The sequence below is a fragment of the Macaca nemestrina genome, chromosome 4 (genome assembly GCF_043159975.1).
Source record: "Macaca nemestrina isolate mMacNem1 chromosome 4, mMacNem.hap1, whole genome shotgun sequence".
In the NCBI taxonomy this organism is placed as follows: Eukaryota; Metazoa; Chordata; class Mammalia; order Primates; family Cercopithecidae; genus Macaca; species Macaca nemestrina.
This window is the reverse complement of record NC_092128.1, coordinates 24,228,167-24,235,940: the sequence shown is the minus strand read 5'-3', so window position 1 is coordinate 24,235,940 and position 7,774 is coordinate 24,228,167. Positions and strand designations below refer to the sequence as shown.

The following is a 7,774-nucleotide window of genomic DNA, read 5'->3' as shown; positions in this document are numbered from 1 at the left end:
GCCAAATCTGAGGAAACAAAAGAGATAAGGAGAGGAAAGTGAAGTCAGTGAGGATATCCAAGCCTGTAGGACCTTAGGTTTATTCTGGCCAGTATTACCTGCTAAAAAAGACTTAAGTTTTTGGTTTCCCTTCGGTCACTTGTTTTTATAACACATGCCGACATATTTTGGGGAGTTGTGCCTCTTTCAGGCTAGAATTTAGTCTGCACAGCAGACCCAGGTCCTGTTTCCTTCAGGTTTTAGAATTGCATAACAATTTAAACTCATTTTGTACGTACAAGTACTTTGAAAAGAAATATACTATTAAGACTCTCTCTGGTAAGAAGCCTTCCCCACCCCCACGCCCAATAAACTGATCTGTTAACTTTTTGTTTCAGAGACTGTGCTTTCTTTTTATTGCTGCATTTGTGTTCTACAAGACAGCCTCTCCAAGATTAACATTTCTTATGATTGTTCCTGACAGTGGATTCACTTCCAGAGGCCCTGCTAAGGATAACCAAAAAAGGGCATGGAGCAGGCTGGTTTTGGCAGCCTGCACGCAGTTTCAGAGCTTTTTAGGTCTTGGGTTTTCTGATGAGTGATTTCCTGAGCATGCCTAGGGAATGACAGGCATCTCCACAGGCAGGCTGCATCCACCTTGGCTGGGGTGTCGTCATTGGCTGCCTATTAGAAAAACGACAGGACAATGCATACCACCGCCTGCCGACTGTAAACATAGGGGATATGTGTTCACTTAGCATGGACTTCTGGGAGGGGCCAAGGAAGGGCGGTCTGGAGTTCTATTGAATAGAGCAGTGTGTATTCGGCTGCCTGCCTGCCTGCTTGCTCTCTGGCTGTGCTCCTGCTTAAAGAAATCAGTCCTTCCTTTCCGACTTAGTCCTCGGGAAGAAGTTTCAGCCTACGAGGTAAGGCACAGAAGGCTTTCTTTTTTTCCTTCTAGAGAGAATCTGGGGACTTTCTCCGGTTTTCAGTCAACATTCCTGGCTAAGGTAGCTGGAGATGCAAGAATGTTCGAGGCAATAAACCATGCAAACTCCGGAGCCTGACTGGGCTTCCCTGCCATACGGATATTCCCGGAAGGCAAACAGGATGAGATTTCAAGTTTTGTTTTTTAGAGTTGGGACAAGAAGGGCGACCATATAGAGACTTACATTTAGGGAGCACTGGCAACTTTGATTAGGATAGCCTTTTGTTTAGGACAGCCATATGAGATTATACCTGATATCCAAAGGCCAGTGTTAGCAAGCCTACTGCACCAGATTGCTCACACAGTCTCTTCTGCATCTTTTATTGCCAAAGATTTAACGTGGTTTTGCTTTAAAAACAAAACCAACAATTCTTTAGGTTGATGAGAAGCCAAAAAGGAATGATTTTTTAACCAAAGGCATTTGCGCTATAGTCTGCTGCCAGTATTTAAAACTAGACTTCCAGAGCTGCAAGGAAATAAGGTCAGAGATGGAGAGATCACTAGCACCTAGCACTGGTTGGGTTAATGTCACTGATGGGATATTTGCTAAGACAGAAGATGCCTAGGCTGGTCTGTTTCCTATAAAACCTAATAACAAGAGAATGCATGCGCTAGTGGGTGTGTTTTGAGAAAGCACATTTAACGTCCTACCAAACTATTTTTTTAAGAAATCTTATTTTCTGTTTGAAAGGGTGCCTGAGTGTGTCTAGATAATCTGAAGAGATGTCGATTGGAAATGTGGTTTAGAAAGGGAGGAGGCAGTCTTTCATATCGAGATAGACATATTTGGGTGTCTGAAACAGTAGTACAAGGCAGTTCGTTGGTAGTAGCCTGGAATTCCTTTTAGAAAGAGCTGATTGTAAGGGGTGGGGGAATTTTAGTGCTGTGGCAATACATGGTCAAAAAAAGTGGATGAGAACAAAGTGCTTGGTATTTATAGATGCCTTCTGTTAACAGGACTATGCAGATGGACTTGTAAACTGAAAATCCTTCTAATGTGTTTGCCAAAACCAGACGTATACAGCTAGAACTTGAGTGAAGACTAGATGCTATATGGCAAGCAGGGTAAATCTGATGATTTTTTAATAGTGCTGGCTATGAAAGACTACCAGCTGCAAATCACTGATTCAACTGGATTTTATTCCATGGAATGCAGTGGTTTGGGGTTGAGATTCATTAAATAACATTTTCCCTTTGTATTTAGAAGTTTGGGGATAATTTTCTTGGGAATGCCTCTTTCTCCTTCTAGAAGTGATATAAGAGAACAAAATTCCCTGTGAATTTCCTTCCCTGGAACAGTTCTGAGTAAGTGTGAGAGAAAAGCTGCAGGCGAAAGCTATAGTTTAATTACTGTCCTTCCCTCGAAGAGATCAAGTTCCAAACTATTTTCACAGTGTTTTTAATGTCAATCAAAATATGGAGAGCAATTTTTCTTTTAACTGTTCTCTAAACCATGAAGGGAATGCAGTTTGGAAGGAAATCTATAATCTTGGGATTTGAGGATAAATTCCATTTTGAAACCAACATCTCAGAATGCCTGAAAGTTCAAAATGCGCTATGACCACTCTCTCCGGATCCCCCATCCCCCTCCTCTTGGGCTCCCCACCCCCAACAACCATAAAGACACTTTAGGTTTTTCAGAGTAACAGTTTAGGTGTTCTGCTGTATAGGTAGAGATAGAGAGAGAGGATTTGAGTTTATGCTGAATTTTAGGCAGTTCTTTGTGCTACTTCCTTCCTGTTGAATGTTACCTAGAACATATTTCGCCACATAGTGAGGTCAAAGGAACACAATGAAAGCACAGTAACTTTCATTTCAGAAATATAATCGCAAAATTTCAGAACAAAAAGTCACTAAGAGTTGAGCCTAGGACACACAAGGAATGTATGTACAATGGGTTGATCCATAAGTAAAGTGCAGGGTTGTTTCAAGAATTCAAAGCAAAAAGAATGTGTAATTTCAATCATTCCAATCAAAATATTTCCTTAAGTAAATACACAATTCTTATATTAAAGTTAGGAGAAGAAGAACCAGGCTCAAACTGCAGCTTAAAGGATTTTACATGAGATACAAGAAAGCATTTCCTGACAGTAAGGCAACTGTCTTGTTATTAGCATTATTAACATTTCTAATTGGCTTCTGTGACTGGTCTGAGAATCTCCTCCTCTTAGGTAGATAGAATAAGTTTGTCCTATGGCCAGCCATGTAAAGTTCCAGAATCTAGCCCAGGTATTCTCTGTTCTGATAATTAAAATGCACCTCAGCAGGTATTTTTGTAGAAACACCTGTAATTTTCTCCATTTGCCATTTTCATGATAGCGTGATTACTAGTTAGTCATTCCTTAGCAAGACACAAAAGTGACTTAGAGATGGGCATGAAAAGAGATTTGCTAGTTTCCCATTTCCTGTAGTCTATCACATGTCTCAGAAATGTGGTCGGGGGACAGGAAAAATGCTGATAGAGTGGTATGCAAATAGCATGGTAGGACTAAGGAGGAGGTTAAAAAGATGCTGCCAAAGAATTTTCAGACTTCAAAAGGGGATTTTCTGCGTAAGTTCTCTTAGAGCCTGAGAAGATACCATTAGCTCCTTACTGAAAGTTCTTCATCTGTCAGGCTAATCCAAGTTTGCTATTGGAGAGATGCCCATAAGTCCTGAGTAGAAGGGTAGCTTAAATAGATACTTTTGGCATAGGCTTAACTTATGAGAACCGCTACAAAATCTCAGTTCTAGTATTGGTTCCTCTACTTAAGTAACCCTGACCTTTGAGGAAATCATCAGCTTTTGACTTCATCTTGGAGTGCAGAATGGACATTGGTCATGCTTCTCCTATGTCCCATAGTGGTTAAGATGTCCAAATGAGATGAAGCTCTTTGCCCTCTTCCTTGTAGATTCTATACCTTGAACTGCCTATCATTTCAGTCCTCTGGACATTATGCTCCTCTTGGCTGGGATCCTCCACTTCTTACCTAGTATCCCTAATGATCTCTTCCTTTCTCATATTTGAGGACCCTTGAGTGGTATCTTCTCGCTCCTAGTTCTTTCTAGAGCCCTGAGCCATGTCCAGTGAATACTGGTCTGTCCCAATGTTGTCTGAATTTTTACTCTGATGATCACAGACCAAGAGGACACAAATATAAGGAAGTGGAATAAGATGGGCCATCAGCGGTACAAGGCAATATTCAGGAACCAGGAAATCCAAAGATCCACTTGAGCAGAAGACCAGTGAGAAAGTGCTGACAACATAAAGACCTTAGTAAATGAGGCAGCTTCTCTCCCTCTAGCCAAAAGCATGGAATGAATCCCAGCACGTCATGCCTGGGCCTGGTGGGAAGGGCAAGGAAGGCAGGAACACCTGGCTGTGGTTTGTGTTGGTATTGAAACCAGACTGCTCCTCGGAGCTCGCCTCTCACCTCTTTGCCTCTGTCTTTAGTGCTCCCAGCTGTAACGGACCCCGGTTGCATCCCTAACTTCCTTAACCCCAGGCCTCCACCTCTAGCCTGTTCCCCAGCTCCCCCATCCCTGTGCCGGATAGGGAGCTTTCTTGATCCAACATTGACAATTTGCAGGGACCAGCTCTAAGATTAGGCCCAGAGCACAGAAGAACACTCTAGCACAGATGCGTTCTAGCTAGGGAAAGCCACTTGCACAAACAGAGGAGATGTCAGAGCATGTTTTGTGGTAAGGACCCACTCTGCTTCTCACCCCAAACTCACAATTGGCAGGCTGTGGGTAAGGCTGTGGGAAGGGGGCAGGGGGAGAGAGTATGACCTGGGCTGTGAGGGAAGGGTGATGAGGTTGTTCCCTGTGTTGTTCTTCCCTGTGTTGTTGCTATGGAAACCTTTGAGAATCTGATAAAAACTGTGAACCCTTAAGGTCCCTTTGTAAACCCACCCTTCATGATTGACAGGTGAGAGATCTTTGAGCTGGGGCATGTAAGATGGGGAGTGGGGTCAGGTGTGGATTCCCATAGAAGACAAGGGTGGATGGGATCAGAACACAAGTGGAGGTATCCGTTTTTGTTTCCCAGATCCGGAAGGAAAGAAAGAGGGGGTAAATACACAGATGTATCGGTGGAGATTGCCTCATATGGCCTCCATTTCAAAGAAAAGAAGGTCATTTCTAGAAAAGAAGCAGTTTTCTATGGGGAGCTCTTGGGGGCTAGAGAAATCCAGGAATGGCTGCTATTAAGTGTACGTGAAAAGAACACCAAGAAGTTAATAAAAGGCTTGCTAAGTAGCAGTGAGGGAATAGTTGAAGGAAAATACATTTTAAAAAAATTTTAGTAAATTGGGCACTCACTTTAGTACGTGGCTTTTCTTTGAAAATATATGTATACGTATAAATGATGTATAACTTGAACATAAATTGCTTTGTGATGGTATCCTGAGTCTTCTGGCATTGTTTTGTGAATACTCCATGAAAGCACTTGACTAAAAGGGAACAACCTCACTTGGAGATAAACATATTAAGTAGGAATATATAATTAGTTCCTTGTGACACCCACATATAACATTCCTCATCACTTGTCTCAAGATGTATTGCTGAGGAACCAGGCTGACTTCACTTTGTGCTAAAGACGGGCAGGACCAAGGCAAAGTGCCCAAGAGGCCCAAGGACCAATTGGCATCAAAGATACTAGTTCCACTGGGGTCAGGAGGAGCAGTCTAAGCCAGAATGGATATAAGTTACAAAAATGGGCTAAGTTGTGCACAACAGCCAGGGGAGTCAAGAAGAAACAGCAACAATCAGGAGTCAGGCAGAGCTTAGCGAAGCAGTGTATGGATGAATAAGGTGAAGTCTGAGAGAGCACGTGGCCCAGTGTTAAGAAGAAATAGACCTCTGTGTGAGCAAACTTTGGTAGCTCAAGTAAAGGGCCAGGATTATAAGACATAGATTAACGAAGGGATGGGATCACAGGGATATCCAAGAGCAGAAGCCCAAATAGGACCAGGGCCCAAAGAGAGTAGAGTTAGAGTCAAGGTGGGTGAGAGGATCCCAGCAGCGGTCCATGGATGTTTACTCCATCCCTTTCCACTAGTGTGACTCAGCTCAGTGCACGTGTCTGCCCCTTTCTGTTGTTCTATCAACTGGAAAATTTCTTCTGTGCTTCCAGGTCCAGTCCTGAGAGAGGAAGTCTGACTGGTTCAGGCAAAGACTATTGTCTATGGCAAATCCTTTAGTAGGAGGAGGACATCAAAGGCACAGGCATGCCTATGGATGAATGACTCTAATCCAGGCAGTGGTCACCCCTGGGCAAAGAAGAGCTCAATGGGTAATTTTAGTTAGAAGAGAAATTGAGCATGGAAGGCAAATTAGCTGAAATGTCCAACAGCTCTCAATGGGAATCATTTGAATTTTCAGGTGAATAAATTCCTAGAGAGGCAAACACCCAATGAATGATTACACAGTTCTTGATGATCACTGTGACATGACCCAGTGAGCCAGTGTTAAGGGAGATTAATCTGGAAGTTTGCGCCACTGACAACTGAAAGGATAAGAATCATCCATCTCAGAAAGATGTTGGGAAAAAACATTCTGGATATTATTGTTGGCAAGAAACTTCATATGAACCTTCCATGTGATATGGCTCCCTTCAAATGAAAGCAGTCTTGAAGATTTAATGTGTAATGATTTAATAATTTTAATAAATAAAAACAAGCACAACTCAATGTAAACCACAATACATAGTAAGGTGAATGCATAATAGCTGGTGCACTCTTAATCACTGGAAGTTTCAGATCTAAGCAATATTTGCAATGTAATTTTTAATCCATTGAGCACCCATCATGGTGTTTTGTCAAGTAGAGTAAAAAATCCCCTGAGTTCTGCACAGTTCAGATCCCAAATGGGACTCCGTGCTCTGTTCTGGGCTCATTTTTCAGAAAGACATGGACACATATGCATTCTAGGGTGAGCATCAAAGGCTGGAGGGAGTCAGGAGGCAAAATATATGCAGAACAGATAAAGGATCTAGAGCTGTTTTTCCCAAAGAAAAGAAAATGAGGAGGCCACATAAATACCTTCTAATATTTGGGATACTTTTATATGAACATGGGAGAAGGCATTTGTGTTCCTCAAGGCAGCAGAACAGCATTGAATATATAAATTCATAGAATGTTTAAGCTGGGCAAGACCTTAGGAGCTCATTTAGTCCAAGGAGTACATATAATTTTTCATCTGTATGTCAGCTCCAACCAACTGGCATGTTAAGAAGGATTCTGAGGATGAGTCTAAGCTCAGAGGGGAGGGGAAAATGTGGTCACTGATAGTGTTATCTGTTGTGGAAGAAAAGGGCCATGTCTACTCAAGTACCACGTTTTAGTCTTCATTAATGTGGTCTGTAGGTTTTTAACCTCTGGGTGGTGGATCCCTGGGAGGTCACAAAGTCATTGCAAGAGGTAAACAAATCTGTATATGCAGCAAGTGCTTTTGGCAAGCTGCTCTGAGTAAATAATACATCTTACAGCATATGTGCTACTATTTTTTTAATTATATACCTACATTATAATGATAAAATGCTAATTTATTTAAAAGAGTTATTGAATTCATAGTAGCTTTTGGTTTTGTGTTTTATAAATGAGTGGACTTAAAACATATAATTATGTTATGCGTGGGAAGATTGGGAGAGGAAATTTGGGATCTTAAGTAGAAATTCTTTTTAAAGGAGGAACGAGTGATCTACTTTTTATTCTCCAAAGCCTAGCCACACCAAGTAAAATTATATATGTATTTGTAGGTTTCTTTGATTAATATCTGCCCTGTCTTATTGATCTGTCAGATACATAAGGGCAGAGAACCTCTATT

At 41.8% G+C, this 7,774-nt stretch overlaps 1 protein-coding gene across 8 annotated transcripts in view; it reads left to right on the top strand.

Moving 5' to 3' along the window:
• LOC105471446 (caldesmon 1) overlaps positions 1-7,774 on the top strand; it is a 236,598-nt gene that overhangs the window by 39,406 nt on the left and 189,418 nt on the right. For 3 of the 8 annotated variants that reach the window (XR_011621951.1, XR_011621945.1, XM_071094470.1), the window contains exon 1: positions 581-905. The exons of 2 other annotated variants lie outside the window; for them this stretch is intronic. The gene's annotated coding sequence lies outside the window, so the exon portion shown is untranslated. Of the gene's footprint in view, positions 1-579; positions 906-7,774 lie in introns of those variants that run through there. 3 more of the 8 variants (XR_011621949.1, XM_071094469.1, XM_071094471.1) reach the window with 3 other exon arrangements.